This window comes from Dama dama, chromosome 9 (assembly GCF_033118175.1).
Source record: "Dama dama isolate Ldn47 chromosome 9, ASM3311817v1, whole genome shotgun sequence".
NCBI lineage: Eukaryota > Metazoa > Chordata > Mammalia > Artiodactyla > Cervidae > Dama > Dama dama.
In genome coordinates this window covers 63009251-63032626 of record NC_083689.1, presented here as the reverse complement: position 1 = coordinate 63032626, position 23376 = coordinate 63009251, and the positions used below count along the sequence as shown (strand labels likewise).

General features: G+C 52.6%; 1 protein-coding gene and 1 long non-coding RNA gene across 7 annotated transcripts in view; one reads left to right on the top strand and one right to left on the bottom strand.

The window, feature by feature from the left end:
• The window catches only part of IL17B (interleukin 17B), a 61161-nt gene that overhangs the window by 18066 nt on the left and 19719 nt on the right, over positions 1-23376 (top strand). For all 6 annotated transcript variants that reach the window (XM_061151707.1, XM_061151708.1, XM_061151705.1 and 3 more), the window contains exon 2: positions 2022-2147. The gene's annotated coding sequence lies outside the window, so the exon portion shown is untranslated. The remainder of the gene's footprint in view (positions 1-2021; positions 2148-23376) is intronic.
• LOC133062543 (uncharacterized) lies at positions 1285-23038 on the bottom strand. The gene is made up of 3 exons (XR_009694205.1): positions 22879-23038; positions 10913-11036; positions 1285-8577 (listed from the first exon to the last, which is right to left on the bottom strand). It is a non-coding gene; the product is annotated as an uncharacterized LOC133062543 (long non-coding RNA).

Below are 23376 nucleotides of genomic sequence, written 5' to 3'. Positions count from 1 at the left end.
TGCTCCCACCCTCCACTCCTGGGAAATCTCAAACCACAGAGCAGAACCCGCCTGTGGGAGTCAGGAAGCCGCATCTTAGCAATAATTCCCCAGGGGTGTGAGGGAAAGTTCTAGAAGGACTTCAGCAGGACCAGGCCCGTGAGTTTGGAGGAGGCCCCAGTGACTGTTGCTCCAAAGCTAAACAAGAACAGGGTGTGTCGTCGGGGCGTGGGGTGTGGTGGACGGCTGGGTGGTAGCAGGGGAGCTCTCCCTCCATCCTGCCTCTTCCTCGTCCCTGTGGCTCCCCAGCTGCTGCCGTGGGCCTTGTGGGACCTCGGGCTCCTCTGCCGTGCGGCGCAGGCGTGCAGGCCTTGTTTTGGGGCTCAAAGGAGCGTTGAGGGGAGGCCCTGGGCATCTGGGAATCTGCAGGTAGGAAGTCATGTTTATTTTGTCCCCCCTCAGAATGTATCGAAGTTTGGAGGGTCAGTGCCAAAGGTAGAGAAGTGTGTTTAAAATGTCCACAAAGTTGGGCATGATGCCTGTGGTGCAGCTGATGTTACATTCACTCTGATTCCTGGCACTGTGTGAGGTGTGATTTCAGAGCCTGTCTTGCCTCCTCCACCTGGTCAGTCACACCTTTGGGACTGAAGGGGAGAGGCTGCCATGTGGCCCTGCTCCTCAGACTGGGCCTTGGCCCCCGCCTGAGGGGACCTCACCTTGTGGGACGTTCCCCCTCCCCTCCCTCTTTGGTGGGTGTTCTCAGACACAGCCTGGCACCTTCCTAGAGCTTCTGACTATCCTGATGTGGGTCCTGGTTGCTGTGTAGCTGGCCCCTGGAAATGTCCAGCAGTGTGAAGTCACTTTAGGGTTACCTCAACTGGGGTTGTGCTGTGGGCTGGATTGTGTCCCCCTACTTAACCCCCAGTACCTCAGACTCTGACTATATTTGGCGGTAGGTCTTTAAAGAAATAATTTCTGTTAAATGAGACCTGTGGGTGGGCCCTAATCCAACAGGACTGGTGTCCTTGTCTGAAGAGATTGAGACACTGACACGCACAGTGAAGACACAGGGAGAACACGGCTGTCTACAAGACAGAGGGGCCTCGGAGGATGCCAGCCCTGCTGACTGACACCTTGCTCTTAGACTTCCAGACTCTAGAACTATGATAAAATAACATTCTATTGTTTAAGCCACCCAGTCTGTAGCACGTTGTTACGAATGCCCTAGAGAACTAATACAGGCTGTTAGGCTGCCTTCACCTCCCCTCCCCTCCTTTCACATTCCCAGGAAGACACAGGACACAGTCAAGGGTCTCCCACTTTATTATTGTCACAGTACACAGGAGGGACTGCTTGGGTCTCCCTGAAGGCTTGTTTTACCATCTGCCGCAGGGGAAGCCACAGGAGACAGCTCCACCAGCCAGACCAGGCCAAAGGGGAGAGAGGGGGGCAAGGGCAGGTGACGGGTATAAACACAGACTTGATTTGACTCAGCCTTACAACTTGTTAGCTGTGTGATCTTAAACAAGTCTCTTAATGTCTCTGTGCCTTGGCTGCCTCGTCTGTGAAGTAGAAAAAGTGATAGAACCTATCTCACGGAGTTGTTGTGAGGATTGAATGGGACAATGCTTGTGAAAGTGTTTAACACAGTGCCTGGTAAGTTGCAAATACTCAGTAAGTGGAAGATATTATTATCATTTGGAGCAAATCAGATTTCTTCATGGTCAGGCCAGCTCCAGTGTCTGAGGAGGAGAGAGACGGGAATTTGATACTTTATAAATTATCTGCAGCATGGCCTGTTAAGAGAGACAGCCTGATACATAAGTGGGAGCCACCTGGTCCCTGGGAACATGGCTACTAGACCCCAAAGTAAGGATCCTGGGGTCATGGCACCTCTTGTCACTACAAACTCCATAAAAAGCACTGGGAAGATTTTTTGAAAAGTTCTAGTATTAACACCTGGACCACATCAGGTCTCTGGCATTCAGCCAGCATTTTCTACACTTATTCAGATGTCTTCCTTTTATTTTTTATTTTTGTAGTTTTTACTTTTGGCTGAGTCACTGAACTCGGAACAGATCCTCGCTCTGCCTAATGCTATCTGGGTGACCAGGGACTCATCACTTCACCATCTCACTGACCTTCAGGAGTTTTGAGGACAAAGCCAGGTAATGTGAGTTACATTAAACTGTAAGTGATGGAGACATCATTGGTAATGAAATGATGGATGGGTCTGAAGCTGGTTCAAAAGGAGTCTGTGTGTGTGTGTGTGTGTATGTGTAGGACAACCCAGTGTTCCTGGGTTCTCCAGGGTTGTGGCAGGCATCACCACAAGAGGGCAGTCTGAGCTTTTTTGTCTTCTCTACCTTAATGAAAAATTATAAAATTTTTCTGTGGTACTCCAAATCGAACTAAAACTTACAGATTTTTAGTTTACGTTAACCGATCTAGTGAACTTTTAAAATAAATTCACATATATTTATTTGTTTATCACTAACTTGGATTTGATATTGTGACCCCACCCCCACCACTGCTTGGGATGCTGGGAACTGGGATGGAGGTTGGGGGAGGTGGAAAGAGACACAGGCTTTATGGCGTCCTGGTTCAACCACTGCTCAGCTGAGTGTCTGGACAAATTTCCCAAGAGTAGGACAGAGGTGAAGTTCCCATTCCAGCCTCACAGGATGTTGCGAAATGGACAAAATGGAAAGAAAAGCAGTTTAAAGGTCAAGAACACAGTCCTCAAGTCCTCTTACCTCCAGCGCATGGCCTTCCACGTGGCCTCATGATGTGCTTGAGCCCAAGTCCCGCGGGGGCAACTTGGGGTGGGAAGGAGGCGAATCCAGCTGTTAAACCATGACCTCAAGAACAGTATTTCCAGGAATCCCCATCTTAGCATCTAAGGGATTCCTGGGAAAACTGGACCGTGAGGACAAGGTGAGAGAGTGGCCTTCAGCACCAAGGCCCTGCCATATCCCTAAGGACCAGCTGGAGTTTTCTTCTGCATCCAGCCCCATCTGCAGAAGCCAGTGCGGCCACCATGTCTGGCGGGATGTGGATGATTGCTTCAGGGGAGGGGGTAGTGACTGGAACTTCAATGGCCCTGGAAAGTACCTTACTGTAGTCAGAGGCCATGTTGTCGACCAGAAATCATCTGGTAACACCCCACCCCCCTCTTCAGTTGCCGTGGATTGTGTGTATTCCTGAGTCTCCAGCCAGAGGGAGGGTTCTACTTGAAACTACCTGGACAGTTCTGGTTCCCAGTCTCTATTTGGCACCTTCCTTGCAGGTGACCTCCAGCAACTCACTTAAGCTCAGTCTTCCCCAATTATAAAATGGGATGGTATAGGACCTACTTGAAAGGTGAGATAAATACAATGGTGGGGGGTGGGAAGAAGAGGAAGGAAGTCTGTAGGATTATTGGAAAATGTCTCAGTCTGTCTTTGCTAAAAGTGACCCAGGATGTAAGGACAAGACTAGAATAGGATTTATTATGTTCTCCTCCTGCTCCCCCAATCCCAGGTTCCCAAGTCACACACAGTGGGTAAAAACATGAATCTGAAGGCAGACAGATTAGGTTCCAAGCCCAGCTCAATATAATTTATGTGTGACCTTGGGCAAGTTGCTTACCTGAGCCTCAGTTTTCTCATCTGGAAAATGAGTCAATAAAATCCACCTCCCAAGCTTGTAGGGAGGTTAAATAAAATTGTGCTTAGCCCAGTGGTTTTCCTCTGCTATTTCTGACTAGTCTGAAGCCCCTGAGAGGGATCAGATATTTGGGAGATGCCTGGATTAGTTTAGGCCACACCTCAAAGAGTAAAGAGCTGGACTCAGAGCCCAGGACTTTGTCTTCAGTCTGAAAGAGTTTTTAGGAATTGACCAGTTCACAAATGATGAAGTGTTTCAGCTTTTTTTTTTTTTTTTTGAGTGTTTCAGCTTTGAATAAATAGTAGCTCTCTAGGACTTAGCATTAAGGAGGATTCTGAAGCCACATCTGAATGCTTTAAGAAAGGATGCCTTGACTGATTCAGCTGTGTCTGCCAGGGGCTCAGGAGAAAGCAGAGTCAGGGTACTGCGTAATGGCTACCACCGAATGCTCCAAAACCTCATATCACAGATGAACAAACTGCGGTGCACAGAGGAGTCAGGACTTGCCCAGAATCATGAAGCAGATAGTGCTACAGATAGGACTCAAGTCCAATACTTCCTCAGCGGACAGTCTGGAGAATGGAAACACTCCCATCCTTCCTGGTGCCTGCAGGCACCATACCACTTACCACTTCTGGCGACGGCTGCAGAACAACTTCTCCCTTCCCGAGCTACAGTGCTTCATCTCAGACTCCCAACTGACCAGAGATGCAGCACTGCACCTCAGGCTGGGAGACAGGACGCCATGCCGCTCTGCACCAGGGGTCGATGGCAGGGAGTCCACCCTAGGCAGGAGAAGGGGCATTAGAGGGGCCTCAGCTCCTCCCTCCAGCCCCTGCCCCGGAGGCTGCTGCAGCTACACCGGTGTGCTTCCTGTCCTCCGCCTGGCATGTGAGCCCTCTGGGACCAAGCTTCACCCTTCCTTTTCTTTTTAAACAGTTTTGTTGAGATATAATCCTTCTATTCAAATTACACAATGAAATGGTTTTTTAGTTCAGTCACAGAATGGTGAGTTGGGCTTCCCGGATGGCTCAGTGGGACAGAATCTGCCTGCAGTGCAGGAGATGCAGGAGATGAGGGTTTCATCCCTGGGTCTGGAAGATCCACTGGAGGAAGAAATGGCAACCCACTCCAGTGTTCTTGCCTGGAAAATTCCATGGACGGAAGAGAGCCTGGCGGGCTACAGTCCATGGGCTCACAAAGAGTCGGACCCGACCGAGCAAGAATGCAACAACACAGAGTGGCAGAAGCATCACCACAATCAATTTTAGAACATTTCATCATTCCAGAAGAACCCTCTAACGCCCCATCACCCCTCACCCTGGCTGATGTTCTACCTTTTTGACCCCATACCTCACCTTTATGCTTGGTGTATCCCAGCCAAATGGCACATTCATGGTACTTTATATCCTCAAACATTTGCTTCAGCCTCCTACCTGGCTTCCCTTGCTTCTACTCCCACCGACTTCCCACCCATCCTTCCCAGCCATCCTCTCAGAATGATTTCTCAAAATGCAAATGTGCCCATATTTCTCCTGGGCTTAAAATGGTGAAAGGTCTCCCTCTGGCTGAATTCTAAAACCTTCACAAAAGGCTATAGTCCTGCCCTATCTGGCCCAGCTGGGATATTACTCTTGGGCCCTTGCCCCCTTTTCCCACTCCTTCAGGGAGTCCTGTGCCCACCACTTTGGGGCTCCTAGGAACCATGTTACTCCCCCTCACTCCCCTGCCTGTCTCCTCTTGGTGGGATGAGTCTCTACTTAAATGGCCACTTTTTCTGTGAAGCCCTCTCTGATTTTCAGACATCAGAACTCCCTGGTCCACATCCTCACACATCCTTTGCCCTCTTTCTTATTTATTTATTTTTTCCTCTTTCCTTTTTAAAAAAAATTATTTATTTGACTGGCATTAGATCTTAGTTTCAGCACATGGAGTCTTCGTGCGGTACATGGTCTCGCTAGTTGTGGCATGAGAGCTCAGCTGTTCGGTGGGATGTGGGATCTTAGTTCCCTGAGCAGGGATTGAACCTGAGTCCCCTGCTTTGCAGGGCAGCTTCTCCACTACTGAACCACCAAGGAAGTCCTCTCTGCCCTCTTTCTCATCCTTTATTGCATTTGTGATGGTAGATGCTTAATATGTGCTGTCCGAGTGACTGAATCATGTTCTTCAGCTGCATTCTCTCCAGTGTCAGAGCTCTTTGCCTCTGGGTCTGACTGGGGTAGATCTCCAGTTCCCTGAGGACGGCACCCATGTTTGTTCGTGGTGGGGATCCCCGGGCCTTGTGGAGGCTTTTGTATGTGGTGATGGACCCCAGGGAGTGCTGCTGGTAGATGACTGAATGGCCATGTAGATCATTTGTTTCCCTCTTAAGACCTGGCATAGGTGGGAACCTCTGAGTGAGCAGATAGAGCCCTGTACCCCCTTCTCCTGTCCCGCCAAGATCTCAGGGCAGCCCTATTGCACTGCTTATACCATTGTGATGGTCTTGATGCTGGATGACATGTACTTTCAGGGATGTCTGGAGGGCGGAGGGGGCTGGCAGCCTTTTCTCAGGGCTGGGAGAGAGCAGGAAAACACTCACATCCTTCAAAAATTAGCCTCCCTGGTGGCTCAGAGGGTAAAGTGTCTGCCCTCAATGTGGGAGACCTGGGTTTGATCCCTGGGTTGGGAAGATCCTGGAGAAGGAAATGGCAACCCACTCCAGTGCTCTTGCCTGGAAAATTCCATGGATTGAGGAGCCTGGTAGGCTACAGTCCATGGGGTCTCAAAGAGTCAGACACGTCTGAGCGACTTCACTTTCACTTCCACTTTCTTATGCCTCGGACAGAAATCTGACATCAGGCCCCAAACAGCAGCGTGTTTTCCTTTGGTCTGCCACTTGGGGCAGGTCAGCCCCTCTATGAGGTATTCCCACCCAAGGAACTGCCTTCCTCAATAATGAGTAGGAACTTCTTCCAAACTGCATTTGGCTGGGCAGTGATTCCAACAACAGGATCCAGCCTGGGGGGTCCCGGACAGCCCACAGCCTGTCTACTCCACTCGCGGACTGCTCCCACTCGCTCTGCAAGAGAAGACGCCTGGCCTAGCCAACGTGGAGGTTTCAGTAAGAAGCCAGGGAGGGTCGTGCCCCAGAAGTGAGCCTTTGCTGCTGGGAGGCCAGCTGATAGGCCAGGCCCCTGCATTCCTCGGTGCGGGACTCTTTCCAAAGCTCTTTCACCTGACCACTTTTGGCTTCTTGCAATTTTGCTGCATATGTGGCCTGAGCACTGACTTTGGAAAACACAGTGACCCAGGCTGTTCCCTGTCAGTTTGCTTCCAGTCCTTCTGTTTTCCCGGGGTGGGGGAAAGAACCTCAGTTTGGTGCTATCCTGTCTCTGACACTTTTCAGGCTCCTGTTTATCTCCCTCAAGTCCAGAGCGCTGCTGCATATTTACTGTCTCTCTTATCTTTATTATCTCCTAATTATGGACAGTGTTTAGTTACCTATTTATATTTAGGTGTTAAAAAAGACACCTTAAAATTTTAAATCTTATGATTGTTTGCAGATATGGCAAAACTTAAAAAGGGGGCATCTGAAAAAAAAAGGGGGGGGTGGCATCTGAGTGCCTGCCATTTGAAAAACCACCCCACCACGCTTAATCTGCAGAACAGCTGTGCGGTGGTCAGGGGAGCCTTATCACTGCACATGGCGAGCCAGGAAGGGGAGGAGACGGTTCCAGGGTCACAGCCCTGCTTGTACTAGGGGAATTGGCGGCTATTTCCAGCACACCCCATTGGGCTCAGAGTGTTTGCTGCAAAGATAGCAGCTCTCCTGGGTGTAGAGACAGGAAATGGATGGGAGGCAGTCCCACGCTCCTGTGGGAAACTCTGACGCAGGGCCAGAGGTTGAGGCCTTTGACCAGGGGAAGGTATTTGCTTCCGTATCCTCTGTGGCTATAGGCTGCCTGGTTCTGTTCCTTTGTCTCCAGAAAGACTATAGTGACGCTGATGGTAAAAAGAACAGTCATGTTTTGAATGTTTTCATTGTGCTAATCCCTGTGCATCCCAAAGTTCCATGAGAAGGGGATTTTCTAAGGGCACAGAGCTAGGAGCCCAGCTTGGGTTCCTATCAGAACGGCCGCCTCAGGATCATGACTTTTAACCTCCGTGCTGAACATCTCCTCCCCTGACTACTATACCAGTCTGTCAGGGTTGAGGACAGGGTCTAACCATTTCATACATCCATTTAGCAAACCAATTGTGTCTTCTATGTGCCGAGGGGACAGGCCTGCATCTGATATGGTCCTTACCCTGGAGGAGCGCAGTCAGGCTGAGATGGAAGGATAAATGCCCTTGGCGAGTTGAATAGGAGACAGACCCAAGTGGCCTAAGAGAGAGCCCAGAGAGGACTGCTGAGGGCTTAGGTTCCTCCTCCCTGGGGGAGCTAGGAGGGCTTCCTGGAGAAGAAGGTGGTGCAGCTGGACTGGGAGGAGGGCAGAGGTGCAGGAAAGGTGTCATTCTGCTGGCTGTCTGGCTCCAGGAACTCCTCCCTTGAGTTTTGCATCCTTGCTGGGAGGCAGACAGAGCTGACCTTGACCCCATTTCTCTTTCAAATGAGGTCTCACTGAGAAGGGGGTCTATAGCTCTCCTGTTCCACTTACCCCACAAGAGGCCCCTCCTTGCTCTGGGTCCCCAGTCAGGAGATGGGTCCCACTAGGGAGACTCAAGTAGTGTGATCCCTTCTCACAAGCACTTCTTACTGTCTCCCTGTTTCTCATTCCATCAAAAAAATCAGTCGAACAGGTGGCCTCACAATCTTACCTGGCAGAATCTTACCTGGTGCTGGCTGTCCACATCCTCCTACTCCCGGAGGATGGACTGTTTTTCCTTCCCTGTTCCCCACTGTCTTCAGGAAATGTCGCTTGGCCCCGGGGGGCAGCCTGTGTCTTCTGTTGGGAAGCTCTGGGGAGGCTGGGAAGGAGAAAATAAACAGTGGCTGTCTGGATTTTCTCGCCAGGCCTGAGCGAGGAGACCTTCCTGGCTCCTTCCCTTATATGGCCAGGCTGCTCTGGGCTGGGAGCCTGCTGCTAAGCGCCCCCACCCCCCGCCATCTCTGCGGGCGGGGGGCCACTGCTGGTCACCTGGGACTCTGGTGCTGTAGAGGCTGGGCAGGGCTCAAGGAGGAGGGCAGGACCCAGGACATGTCCCTGTGGACCCTGCACAAACTGGCCAGCTATTGTGGCTCTGGGCTGCTTAGGGTGAAGCAGGGTGGGGGGCAGGGGGAAGGGATCCACCTGGTTATGACTTAACCCCCAGTGTGACCCTGGCCGAGCCCTGCACTCTCCAGACCCCTGTTTCTCCCTGTGTCGAATAAGCGTAAGGAAAATAAGAATTAGTCCTCACAGTCAGTCTCACAAGGTGGGAGCTTCTGTATTTTCCATCTTACAGGTGGGCAAACAGGCTTCAAAAGACTAAGACCACAGCCATCCAGTTAAAAGGAAAGCAAGGCAGGATTTGAACTTGGGGATGTCTGACTTCAGGATCTGTGTTCTGAATGGGCTGATTGCTAAGGCTTCTCTTGGTGATAATTTCAACTGCTCACACATGCCATATGGAAAGGGGATTCTGCTGGAGCTGCTCCCCAGGAATATCGGGGGTCCCCCAGTGCCCAGTGATCTGGGCGAAAGGTGACTGTTCCATTAAGCCATGCGGGCAGATGCTGCAAGTTATTCCCCAGCACCCCACATAGGGCCTGGTGCAGACTCAGGGCTCAGGACAGGAGGGCTATGGGATCACTGAATGAATGAAGCTCAGTAGTCACGTCTGTATTATGGGCACAACGTCCTAACTCCCTGACACATTCTGAGGATCAAATAAAACAATGGATGAGAAAGCACAGAGATGCCACTTTTATGGTGGCGTTGTCTCAGTTCGCTGATTTCATCTCCCTTCTGAAGTGCCTGCGTCTCAGCCCCAGGGCATTGCCTCCTGAGTGACCAGTTCCTGCTCAGTCCAGCTGTGGGACCAAGAGTTGGGGGGTAGATCTGCTCGGGGTCTGGGCTCTGGCAGCAGTGACCGGGTGACCGTGGGAGAGGTTGCCGGAGGGGAGGGAGGCAAGGGAGGTGGGGCTGGTTTGCTGGAAACTGTTCAGAAATGAGCCTCGCATAAGCACGAACATCCTGTGTGCTCTTGAGCTAGCCCTGGAACCTCCCTCAGCCCATCCATCATCATGGCATTCTTTGGGACCCAGGCCGCCTTCCCGGGGCCGGGGGGTGGGGAGAGGGGACTGAGGAGGCCGACCTGTCAGCTTGGCCGAGAGACCGCAGCTGGCTGCTCTGCAGGCCTGCTCAGTGTCGGAACCGACAGCGTGGGGGAGGAGGCGCCTGCAGCCCTCCTAATCCAATTTGTTTGGACCCAGTCTCCAAGGTTCATTTGCTAGTGAATGAGGGCCAGGTGTGTGTGCTGTGCTGGGGCTCACGTTTGCACGCACGTGTGCGGTGTGCGGAGGTAAACAGGTGTGCTGTGTTATATAAGCCAGGCCTGGGGCACCCTGTCTTTGGCTTGTCAGCTTCTTCTCGGAGTCTTGCCTCCCCTGTTCACTTCCAAATCTTCCTCTTTTTTCATCTTTGTGAGATCTTGCGCCAGAAACCCCCTGGGCACTTGGGACTGAATGGCTCTGAGTGGTAGTCCCTTTGCCACCCTGGGCCTCAGTTTCTCCACCTGTCTTATGGAGCTGGTCCCTAACCCTGCCTGCTCCACGAACAACTGTAAGCGTGGGAAGAATGTGATGGACGGTGAACACAACCGCTTGGGTTTCTAGAGCTTCACCGTGTTCCAAGCACTGTGAGTCCGCGCGCACACCTGACCCTCCCAAAGCCCTGAGAGTGCTTCTGTTATCAGAGGCTGACAACCTGACAGCCCCACATCTACCTTCTTTCAGAGTCCGACTGCATTTACTCCTTTCCAGGGAAGATGACCACCATCCTCCATAGCACCCTCAAGTCCTTTGGTTTTGGTAGCATGCAGGCCCTGTGTCTGTCTGTTTGTAGGGAGCGTGGGATGGGGGTGGATTCTTGGCTTCTGGTGGGTTTTCCCTTCCTTGGTTCCCTTTCTTTTCACCTACGACCCCAACCCAACAGCCCTGACTTGTCCTCAGCCCATCAATCAACAGGGCCTTCCTTGTTAACACTTCCCATTCTGAGGCCTGCGTTCATGGTCATTCTGAGGATGGGATGGGGAGTTTATTGCCAGCGGGGTGTGGAGGGGAGGTTGTGGGTGCCAGTGGGTGGGGAGGGGTGGCACTCACAGTTCTGTGTCCAGGGAACCCGCCGCCTGCCCTCCTCAGGTCCTCAGGAGGCCCTTCTCTGGGGTGTTTGCTGTGTCAGCGTGAGGGTTGAAAAGGGGTGGCTCCCACCAGCCAGTGCCCTTGCCTGAAAGGAACAAGGATGCCCCCCATCAGAGAATGTTGGGTTGCCTGTGGGTCCTGACCAGGCTGCTGGACTCCGAGGGATTGAGGATGAGCCTGGGCTGCTGCTGGGTCCTTAGAAGCATTAGGCTGAGTCTGCTGGGATTTTCCAGGCCTCGAGGCATCTGTCCTTCTGCCCCTAGGCTTCCATTATCTCTGCAATGCTTACCCGGTTTTCAAAGGGGGTCTTCTGAGGAGCTCTAGGCTCCAAGAGCAAGAGGAGCTGCCTACCCTTTCCGGCGCACTGTCGGCAGAAGTGTGGGTTTGGAAGGAAATTTCCCAGAGGCCCCGGGGACCAATGCCCCCACCTCTAGACTCATCCAGGGATAAGGAGCTGTTTAGGGGTAGATGGAAATTTGTCATTAACACAGTAGCCAAGACTGAAGGGACAGCCCTGGGGCCACCTGTGACCATTTCCAGCTGCACAAGGCTTGCAGCCTGCAGAATGCTCCCTCCTATAGCTTCGGAAATGCTCAAAATCCCTGCCAGAGATAGGGGTGACTTCCTTGCTTACTGAGGCTCTGCAGTGTACTCAGGTCAATGCCTGGTGAGTATCAGAGGCCAGCTTGACCCCTGGGCTATTCACACTCAACCCAGCTGCCCCCTGAGCTTGGGCCACAGTCAGCTGGATGACCACAAGACAGAGCTCACGTCGTCACAGATGTTGCAAAAGGCCCTGTGTCCTCTCCTGGTCTTGCTCATTTCCAAGAAGTCCGAGGGGCTGGGAATAGACCACATCTGCAAGCCAGATGGCATACCCTGGGAGATGGCTGAGGTCGGGGCCCCATGTGAGGACACCCCCACCACCCCACGCCAGTTTTCTCTAGAGGGGCTTCTTTACCCACAGCTCCCCTTCCTCGGCTCCCTCACCCAGGTACATGTCCTCTGACTTGTGTTCTCCTTGGGTTTCAGGGCCCTCGGGTTTCCGGCATATGTTTGGGGAGAATTGAGAAGACACTAGCCCTGGACCCTGGCAGACCTCTGAATTCTCACCCGCAGCACTTTCTAGCTGTGTAATCTCGAGCTGGTGGCTTTGCCTCTCTGGACCTTGGCTTGTTTGTGAAGGTCAAATGAGGTGGATGTCAAGTGCAAGCACGGTTGCTGGCACATTGTAAGCCCACAGTGAGCAGCGGCAGCTTCATTATGAGCCCAACAGTGAGACACAGGCATGGGAGCAAGAGAAGCAGGAAGGATGAGGGCAAAGGTCCAGCGTGGCATCTAGAGAAGATGTGGAAGCTGGGGTGGGAGCTGCCGTGTAGGGCCCCTTCCCGTGTCCCCTCCACTGTGTGGCTTCTCTGGGCCTATGTTCCCAGAGCACCCTCCCACCCCCTTGACAGCCCAGCTGAGTTCACCAGCCTCACACGCTCCCCACTTCCTCCCCAGGGAAGGTCGCTGCCGGGGACTTTTGAGCAAGGCCTGGGAATGCAGTCTGAGGCTGACACAAGGCGATGCAGGAGAAAGGGAAGAGAGGGAAAGAAAGGAGCCCAGCCCCAAGGCCTACAATCCTAAACCCAGCCTTGAGTAGCTCGGGCTCTGGGAGGCTGTGGGGAGAGACCAGGGTCCCCGAGACTCCCCATCACCCTGACTTTCCAGTGTCACAGGTGGAAGAAGAGTGACAGTGGTGACAGCCACCACCCACCTAGGCCACACTGGGATGTGCCGTAATCTTAACAAGGCCAGTGTGTGTTACAGCTGACACTGGGTGTCTTCGATGTGCTCCACACTTGCTAAGGGCTTTATTTCACACAGGTTTTTCTCATCCTCACCATCACTTATGAGTTAGGTACCACTCTTGTCCCGTTTTGTAGATGAGGAAACAGGCTTTCACGAGTTACAGCAGTCCCTTGAGGTCACATAGTTAATAGGTATCAGGATCAGGGTTGCCACCTAGCTTGTGTTTTTCAAGCTCCCCTGTAAGACCAGACTATTCATAGAGACAGCCTGAGTCAGTGAGTCAGTGTCTTAGGACATTCTGTCAAATGTGTGTTATGGAAAAGGGGCTGTGAGCAGAGAGCACATTTTCAGTGTAAGTGAAGGCTCTGTCAGCCCTGGCAATGTGTGTCTCTGGAAACAGGGGACTTCCCACAGCATTTCTCCCTTGTATGCGGTCTATTTGAAGAAAATTCCATGATAAAGGAGTTAGTTCTTTCTCTCCTGTCCACTCTGCAAAGAACTAAGACCTCCAGGGTTCCAGTTTGCTGGGCCAGGTGATATTTTCTGGATAATACAAAGGTTGGTTTTTTCTGGAAGGTTTTGGAAGGGAAGAGCAGTAGGTTATGTACCAGGTCTCCTGTAGGCATGTTGTATGATTGTAGACAAGTGCCTTCCCCTCTCTGGGCTTCACTATGATGTAGGGAAAGGACTGGACTCTGTGCATCCAGAGTCCCCCTGGGGTCACAAAAAGGGAGATGGTTTGGTTCCGCTCCCGCCCCCACCATGAAGGAATGCATAGATCTCCCTGGGGTGAAAGGCACAGGCCTGCAAGGGGAGAGGCTGGAGTTCCCCATATCCCCATCTCACTCTCACTATTCAGCCCAAGGTGGGCCCCAGGGACCTGGACCTCAGGATTTTCTGCACTAGGACATGAAGTCTCAGAGCATTAGCACTGGAGGCATCCTAGTCGTGTTCCCATTGTTCAGATGAGGAAACTGAGGTGTGGGGAGGAGAAGCAACAAGCTCAAAGTGATGCAACCCATCAGAGGCCCAGCAGGGACTGACCCCTTCCACTCACTGAAGAATCCTAATTGGTCAGATCTTAACAAAGGGGCCCTGGAGGGAGGCGGGAGAGAGGAGGGCCTTTATGTTCCTTTGGCTTTGAAGATGGAATAATCATGACTTCCTTTCCTAAATATCTTTTGGCCCTTTCTAGAACCAGATGGCGGATGTTTGGAATTTATGTTGTAAATAGTGTTTAAGAAGGGTGTGGGGGTGCAGATGTGTTACTTTCTCCAACCACCAAAAACAAGATCTGTGGGAGGGATGAGGGGGAGGGGGAGCTGACTGAGAGGAGATCTGGAGAGAGGGGAGAAGTGAGGGGGAAGGAAGAGAGGACGAGAGGGAGAGAAAAAAGGAAGCGAGATTGATGGAGTGAGAGTGAGAGCAAGACAGAGACAGAGAGAGGATGAGGGAGGGAAGAGACAGCAACGGGCAAAAAGGGAGGAATTCAGAGGACAGGTGGGCAAGGGAGATGGGAGAGGGCTCCCCGGGTGCAGGCTCAGACAGGCTCCATCTTGAGTTCAGGAGCAAACCCTAGAGTTTTCTAAAAATAGTTCCGCCTTTCCCCCAGTGGGGCTGGCAGTGGGGACCAAGAGAGGCACACTTGCCCTTTTATGGTAAGAAAAATCCAGATCCTCCAAGGGAGCTGGGCTGGAGCCTGTAGATCTGGATGAAACCCAGCCCGGGGGTCTGGGGTGGGACCAGGCTGGATGGAGGTTGTGACCTGGTGGGGTTTCCTGGCCTGGGTAGCCCCACTCTCTGTGAAGAAAGGGCTGAGGAGGCCACCCTGAGGTCCTGGTGTGCAAGGGCTCCTAGAGACATCTGTTCCGCCCCATCTTCCCGTTGGATAGAAGAAGAAACCAAGTCTCAGAGAGGGGTGGGGAGTGTCAAGTGAGTCAGTGCCTAGGTCCTCATGAGATTGGCTTATGTGTCTATCATCCTGGAAGGCAGTGTGGTCAGTGAAAGCACTGGTCTGAGTGTCAGGAGACCTAAGGCCCACTGCCACGTGACTTGCTGTGTGGCTTTGCTCAGTCTGCGGAAGCTCTCTGGTCTCAGATCTCTCACTGGACTGATCATAAGAGCCTTCCCAGTTTTTTGCCTCTCCGGGAATTCCAAGGCTGGAAAGCAAAGCTAGGGCATGGAGGATGCTGCTCCCAGCAGAGGGGGATCTGCAGGCAACTGTTTTTTTCTTCTGTGCCTCGCCTACTTCCTGTACCAAAGTAAAAGCTAAGATGGCCTGAGAGAGAGGGGAGGCCCTGCAGGAGACTGAGGCAGGTCTTGGATGAAATCTCAGACCATCCAAGCTGGTTGTGTCCAGCCCCTCAGCAAGCACATTGAGGTCAGAGAAGACCCTATCTCAGGCCATATTCAAGGTCATGTGGTGAGTTGGGGCAGAGCCAGAAACAGAATCTAGGGCTTGCCCTCCAGTCTTGGGCTGTCTCTTCTGTAGGAGGCCCCCTCTCTGCAGCAGCTGACAACTCTGGGTACCATGTCTGGCCAGGGAAAGCACCCTCCTGGGCAGAGCTCCCAGGGCTGAAGCTATGATGCTATCCTTTGACTACCTCCTGGAGACAGTTATGTCCTGACAGGGTACCCTCGTTTTCTTTGTCTCCCTCCTTGGTGGGGAGACCATACCATAGTCTCCATCTCTGGCTAGAAGGCAGGGAAGAGGCAAAGAAAGACGCATAGGGCTGGGTGGCCACTCTGGCAGTCTGACTTTAGGCAAGTTTCCTTACATCGTGGACCTCAGGCCTGCATCTGTAACATGAGGAGATGGCTTTGATGCACTTAAAGGTCCCTTTTAGCTCCAATAGGACTTTAATGCTATGGGTTTAGGAGTCAACACCAGAAGTGTTTACTAAGCATCTCCCAGGATCACTAGGGTGAATGAGATGGATTTGGTAGTACTCTGTAGCTTTACAGTCCCTTAAGGCCAGGCCCCAGTGTCCAAGGGTCTCGAAAGAACCGATCCTGATACCATCTGTCTCTTCTGAGAAACTTGGCTGACTCTCTGACCCCAGCTTGAACCCAGAGCTGAAGTAATTCTGGCCTTGAGTGTCCAAGAATGCCTGCTGGTCTCATTATCCCCTTGATTTTGCCCTCCCTGTTGCCCTCTCCCACGTGAAGTCCACCTCCCCAGGCTCATCTGGGTCCCGTCCCTCTCTGCCCTGCACCCCCATCTCTCCACACTGGTCTTCCTGTGATTCTGCCCAACGAGGATGCTTGCTTTCCTCTCCCAGTCTCCTGTGACAGTCTCCCCCTCCCCCCAGTAAGGGGAAAGGAAAGAAAAGGGGACAAAAATAAAGCATTTTGTTCTAAATTGGAATCTTCCCTGTGACCCTCCTGGAATTTCCATGCAGTCTCTATGGGGCGTGTGAACAGGGCCCCCAGGGATGCTGGCCCCCTCTGCCTCATTCCTGCTGGGCAGATTGTTCCCTGGGGATCCAGTCTCACAAGCAGGCTCCAGGTCTCTCTGGTTAGGCCTGGTGCTCTCTGAAAAGGGCAGAAGGCAGCAGAGGGGTGGAAGGAAGTGGGAGGAAGGGTGGGGGCTTGTCCCTGGAGGCCCCTGTGTGAAGTCAGGGCAGAACTGATGTCATGCCCAGCTGGGAATCTGACATCTAGGCGGCAGGGGGGGTGGGGTTCAGCCCCACAAGACTGTCCCAGGGCCGTTAGGGCTGTAATGTGAAGTCTCAGGCTGGTGGTGGGAAAGGCCATGAGGTCCAAGTTCCTCTAATGCTGAGTTCTAGAGTGTCCCTGCTGAGCTTACATACCTCTCTGGTGATGGAAGCTCACTGCTTCCCAATCACCTCATCTCTCTGTGGACAGACTGTCGATGACTTCTTCCTAATATCCTGCAGACACTTGCCTCTCTGGGGCTGCATGCCCTGTGTTTTCAGGCTGCAAAGAACAAATTCCTGATCCCCAGAAAGCTCTTCAAATTTCAAAGATGGTGACTGCAGCCCTTGGGCTTCCTAACCCCCCAGTCTCATATTTGACATCTCAGAGTCAAGAGTGCCCAAATTCCCAGGTCTCCCTCCTCCACTAGGGCTCTTGGCCTGATGGTATTTTGGGGGAGGGTACAAATCTCCCTCCCAGGAACACTTCTTCCATCTTCTGGAGCTTTGTTTTCTGGCGATCAAAGCCACTCCATGACCAGACCTTCACTACTTAACCAGCCTCAAATCATACAAGGTCTTGACCCACTCTTGGTTCTAGCCAAGTGGACTTGTTTGCTGTTCTCCTGAAAATGTTTTTCCAGTCCTGCCTCCCCACCTTTGCAGGGAGAACTCCCCTGGGGTGCTGTCTTCTCTCACCTCTGTCTATCCAGTGTGCCCCTGCTACTCTGACCACCCCTACCCCAGATTTTTCCTCCCTGAGAGTCTGAGTGTCCACTGTCATAAGGGGTGACGGGAACTGTCCTACTTCCATCTCAAATCATGGAACGTCTCACCTTGCAGGGCCCAGAGGGATGGACTAACTTCTGTGTTGGCTGTAGAACCAGGCCAGCGTCTTAACCTGTTTCTTTCCCTTTCTCCCCATCTTGTTCGGCTTATCTCATCAGATGCTCTCAGGCACAGTGGGGTTGTTGGGTCACATGCCTGAGGTTCGGCAGGCTCTGGGCAGACTGACCAGTGGCCTTGGAGCCCAGCAGCCCAGCCAGGATGGTGTCATGGCTACTATGGATGGCCTCCCAAGGCGGCAGCCTGCCTCTGAACACTTCAACCTGAGCTGTTTCCCTGAAGGAGGAGGAGGGTAGGAGCAGAAGCTAGTGGCAGCTGAGCAGTGTCCCTGCCGAGCTTGCAGTGTCCAGTGTGTTTTCCATCTCCCTCGGAGTGTGGCTTGGGTCAGAGGAGGACCTCAGAGGAGGGCACCTAGGCCTCTGGCTGGAATGTGCACTCTCGGGGATGTGCAGGAGTGAGGCGGCTTCTTCCTCAAATAACTGATGAGCTGTGCCAGTCAGGGGCAGCCCAGGACTGACCAGGCCCCGGGGGCACTCAGCCCACAGTAAGGTATGCTCACTGGTGAGAAGCATTGTCTGAAATTTTTTGCCCCTGAGCGGGCATGGGGATGAGAATGGGGGGCTCTGCTTTTATCTTACTGAGCCATCATGCTTCAAATGGCCCCCTTCCTAAATGCCAAGAGTATTCCTACTGGATGAGTACAACCAGAAGTAGCTTTTGCTCACAGACTAGTCAGGACAGTGCTAGGGTTTCTGTGCATGGGTTCTGGAGTCAGCCAGACTTGGGTTTGAACCCCAGCTGAGCCTTTTATAAAGCTGTGTGACTTTGGGCAAATGACTAAATCTCTCTGAGCCTCTGGGTTTCCAGAGGGATCATGGTATTTACTTCAGAGAGTGCTGGGTGGAGAGCTGGTCGCTTGGGAAGACTTAATACATAGTTATTGTTATTTCTGAAGGAGCAAGAGTAGATTATCCCCCCAGGTGGAGGGTGGAGTTGGGGCTTCATATGGCACCGCCTCCCTCCTAAAGAAACTGCCTTCTGTCATCACATTTGGACAGTTATTTATTTATTGAATACTAACTATGTGCCAGTCACTGATCTAAGGACTTCATGAGTTGTAACTCATTTAGTCCAGATGATTCAATAATCTAAGGAGGCTGGTACTCTTACCTTGCCCAAGGTCACACAGCTGTTATGAGGCAGAACTGTGATTCAAACCCAGGCAGCCTGACTCCTCTCTGGCACCTTTAATGGCCAGCCTGCTGCATCTTGAACTGTGGTGTTGGAGAAGACTGAGAGTCCCTTGGACTGCAAGGAGATCCAACCAGTCCATCCTAAAGGAGATCAGTCCCGAATATTCATTGGAAGGACTGATGCTGAAGTTGGAACTCCAGTACTTTGGCCACCTGATGAGAAGAACTGACTCACTTGAAAAAACCCTGATGCTGGGAATGATTGAAGGCGGGAGGAGATGGGGATGACAGAGGATGAGATGGTTGGATGGCTTCACTGACTCAATGGACATGAGTTTGAGCAACCTCCCGGAGTTCGTGATGGAGAGGGAAGCCTGGCGTGCTGCAGTCCATGGGGTCGCAAAGAGTCAGATACGACTGAGCGACTGAAATGAACTGAACTGAACTGCTGCATCTTAGCTCACTCTAGCAGCGCTCTGACCCGCCTGGTCCCCTTATCACCTGGGCATGGGGATTCATTCAGCCCACACTGGAAAGGTCCCTGGCTCCAGAGTCAGCCTCTGTTTTCTCATCTAAACAAAAAGGGGCCTGATGAGTGGGTGATCCATGGGCCACGAGAGTGGGTGACTCATGCGGTGCATTCCTGTTTTGAATTGGAGAAAAGGTTTCTGGTGATGAAGCACTGTCGCCAACAAGCCTCTTTTGCAAGAGGGGAGGGGGCCGGTCTCTGTGGGGTTTCACCATGTGTGGTGAAGCCCCGTGGGGCCTGGGTTGTCTAGACAGGCTGTTAGGAGGTGGCAGACACCCTGGGCTCTTTCCCCACCCCAAATTCCTGCAGACTATCACAGGCAATCTCTGATTGGCCCGAGGCCCCTGTGTACTGCTGGGCTGGGGGAGGGCCACGTGGGCTGTGCCCACCCCCACTCCAGGGCCTGCAGGCTACCCTGCAACTTGGTGCATATAGGGCAAGTTTCTAAATACCCATGTGGACAGTAGCGTTAAAGTATTTCTGTTTCTTCCTTCTTAATTATACATATTCAATAAGAACAAAGTATATAACAAGAATTCAGGTAATTTCAAGGCTTGTCAAGGAAGGGAATGCTCACGTACTGCTGGTGGAAACTGTGACATGGATTGGCCACTTTGGAAAATCATCTGGTGCTTTCCTGTGAAGTTGACAGGCGTGCACGCCAGAACCCAGCAATCCCTCTCTAAATATGAACCCCAGAGAAACTCTGGCTCCTGTGCCCCAGGAGATGTGGACAAAAATGGTCATAATAACCACAACTGGAAAAAGTCTTTATCATGATCCTTTGCACAACCCATGGCCCTGAGCCCCAGGGCCTGTTTAGTCGGGAAATCGCTATTGAGGCAGGACCCAGGCATAGCCTGGAGATGAGGACCTCAGAGGCTGTCTCCCCCAACCCTCAGGGCTCACACAGGGGATCAGACATAGCCCCGCAGGTCAGGGGTGGCACCCGGACTGGCTTTGTATCCCTCAGGGCTGTGTGTGTGTGTCAGCTATTCCCCGGCACAAGCGGCCTGGGAAAGGGCTGACTTTGCCCAAAGAGTGGCCCTGTGGCTCCTAGAGACCAATGACAAGCAGACCCTTTTCTGTCTTGGCAGTGGTGGAGCTAAAGGGAGAGCGATGGCCTTGGAACTAGAAGACTCGAGTTTAAACTCTGATATGGTCACCCACTTAGCCTTGGTCTCCTTGAGAAATGGGATTCCTCATCCTTGCACTCAGAGGTGTCCTGGTGGGCAGACTACAAGCATGCATTTTGCAGAGTGGGTTCAAACCCCCTCCCCCCCCCCCCCCCCCCCCCGCCACTTCTAGCTGTGTGACCTTGGGTAAGCTCCAGTGGTTTCTTCCCCCTATGGATTAGGATGATGGAATGATGCTGATCCTGCCCCAGGGTAATCCTGGGAGGATTAAGTGATAATGCAAGAAGGGGGAGATCCCCTGTACATAATCATGAGGTACTTTGGAGGGTCCCCAGGAAGTTATGGAATGTGGTGTCTAAGCAGCAGGGCAGGAGGTAGGAGACCCCTGGGGACAAAGGGACGGGAGCAGCAGATACACATACTGTGTCCAGGTTTAATAATTCACCAGTTGTGTGACCTTATGCGAGCTACTTAACCTCTCTTTCTCAGTGTCCTCATCTGTGCAATGGGGATAATAGTTGTCCCTACCTTACAGGGTTGTTTGGAAGATGAAGTGAATTATTGTAATTTGTATAAAGGCCTTAGGCCTTCACCGTCATAATCACAGTATAATTTTCCTATCCGCGCCACCTTACTGGCAGAGGCTTGTTGTGCTGTAGCTGTGCCATCAGCTCTCTCTGTGACCTAAAGCAGTACTGTCTTTTTCTGGGTTCAGTGACCTCGACTGTGTTTGTAAGGGTCCCAGGCTACTTGACGTCACAGCATTCTCCAAACTCCATACCCCGGGGTTTCCTGGAGAGGCCGGAGTGCAGCTCCCTGCCCCAGCCAGGATTCCCTGTCAGCTGGTGAGTGTGCAGTGCTTCAGACACCACACTTTGGGACACATGACCCACAAAATGTCCTATTATATATGCAGAAAATGAGACTTCACCTAGCCCTTTACACATCTCAAGCTGACCCCTCTTCTGTGCCTTGTAACTTCTGGCCTCTGAATTCACCCCTCCTGCCTCTTTCCAGACCCTGTTCTCTCTTCAGCAATTCAGGGTGCTCCCTGGCCAGTCCTCACTCTCACTTCTCTCTAAACATAACTAAGGTCATCTTGCTTCACAGGAGGACTAGGGTCCAATTGTAATGAACATGAGCCCCATTTATTCTGCTTTTAGGCTTCCCTGATAGTTCAGCAGGTAAAGAATTTGCCTGCAGTGGAGGAGACATGGGAGATGCAGTTTCGGTCCTTGATTGGGGAGATCCCCTAAAGGAGGAAATGGCAACCCACTCCAGTATTCTGGCCTGGAAAATCCCATGGACAGAGGAGCTTGCTCTTAGGTACATATGTCCCTTATGCCTTAGGACAGCCAAGTGAGGTCAGAACCGAGACCATAGCTGTTCTATAGAAGAGGAAGCTGAGGCTCAGAAATGGCAAGTGACTTGCCAAAGGTCATTTGTTCTGTAAGTAAAAACAAGCCAGAATTGGACCCAGGCAGTTGATTCCAGAGTCTGCTTTTGGACTGTTGTGGCCTTGGGTCTTGTGTAACCAACAGTGGGAGGTGAAAGTGCTGGACAGGCTGACACTGGAGGACTGTGTCCATTCTTGGCCCTGGATGTGGCCAGAGCACATTCAGAAGAGCCGTGTCTTCCAGCCATGCCTCCCACGTTCCCCATTGTAAGTCCTCTGCTTTCCTCTGAATCCCCTGGCTCCACAACCTCACCTCACTGAAACTCTCTGCTGTCCCCATCTCCCTCCAAGATCCTGAACCCTTAGTACACTGAATTTAGAGACCAGCACCTTCCCCAGCAGAGGCTGCCTCAGGGCAGGCTCATCCTGAGGTCTCAGGGCTGTGGGCTGACCCTTCCCTCGGCCAAACCTGCAGTCAGAGATGCTTCAGCTCTTTCCACCTCCTGAGGCTCATCCTCCAAGCACATCCCCGGGCTCTGGGTGTCAGCTTGGACTCTAAGCCTGTTGTCAAATGGCAGACTCAGCTCAGGGCCTACTGGGGAAACTTCCCAACACCAGCTGCCCTCTAGGCTCAAATGGGGCTCAAAAGCCATGTCCTCAGAAGCACAGAGACTGTGTTGTCTGATGGCCTCACAGTACAGATGGGAAACTGCAACCCAGAGAGGGTAGGGTGTCTGCCTGGGGCCACAGGACCAGGCAGTGAGAAGCAGAGCTGAGGTTGGAGCCTGCACCCCCATCCCCCAGCCAGTGTGCCCTACCCACTGCTGCCTCTCCACCAACACCCTGGCCTTCCCGCCTCGCTGCCTGTCTGCTGGAACCTGAGCTGACATCGCTTCTCCAACAGCTTTGTTTCTTGAAACCATTATTTGAAAACAATTTTACTTGCCAGGAGCCCCAGGCTCTTAGGGCTGAGAAATCAAACCTCATAGACAAGGAAGAAGCAATGTCTACAGCGAAGTCAGCAAAACAGAGCACAGACCCGGGTACGGTGGTGATGCTCAGGCGGTGGGACATCGATGCTGTCCCCTCCCTCTGCTCCCACCCCCTGCATTTAACCACAGCCACAAGGAGTCCCCAAAGCCAACAGGATCACAGATCTGCACATCTGGTCAGGGCAAGATGGGTACTTAGAGATCATCCAGTCCAGGCTCTGCACAGATAAGGAAACTGAGGCCCAGAGGGGGTTAGCAAGAGAGCAAGGATCCGAACCCCGACGCAGCATCTCCCAGGGTCTCCCGGGGGAGGAGGATACCACAGAGACCCCCCCTCCCCCCACACACAACTAGACTCACAGACCTGTCTGCCACTGGTTCTTACCTCTCTTGGGGTCCATCCAGGTGTGGCTCCTTGTGGCCTGGAGATGTGGGCCAGCCCGTTTGGGGGATGGTTGGAGGTATCACTGCTTCTCAACTAACTTCACTGGGCCTCTGGCACCCCTCACTGCCACTGCCACAGGGGTACTTTTAAACAGCTGGCACTGGGCCCCCCTCCCCTTAGCCCCTTGCCCGCTGCTCCCTGGCCGCAAAGACCCCTCTGCCTTTTACCTTATATGAGCTGAAGAGGCGAGCCCGGTGTTGGGGCGAGGCGGGTGCTGAGTCTGCTCAGGGGCCCCCATTGGCCCAGGCGCCTGCCACGTGACTGCCTCGCCTTGACCTGCCCCCGGTGCCGAATGTTGCTTTTACCCCCTAAGGAAGGAGTGGTTGACAATTTTCATATTTCTTCTAAATTTGGAGATTTCAGACAATGCTGGGAGGCTTGGCTCCAGCTGCCAGAGGCCCATGTGGAAGTCATTAAGCTGGAGAAGGGGGGCTGGGG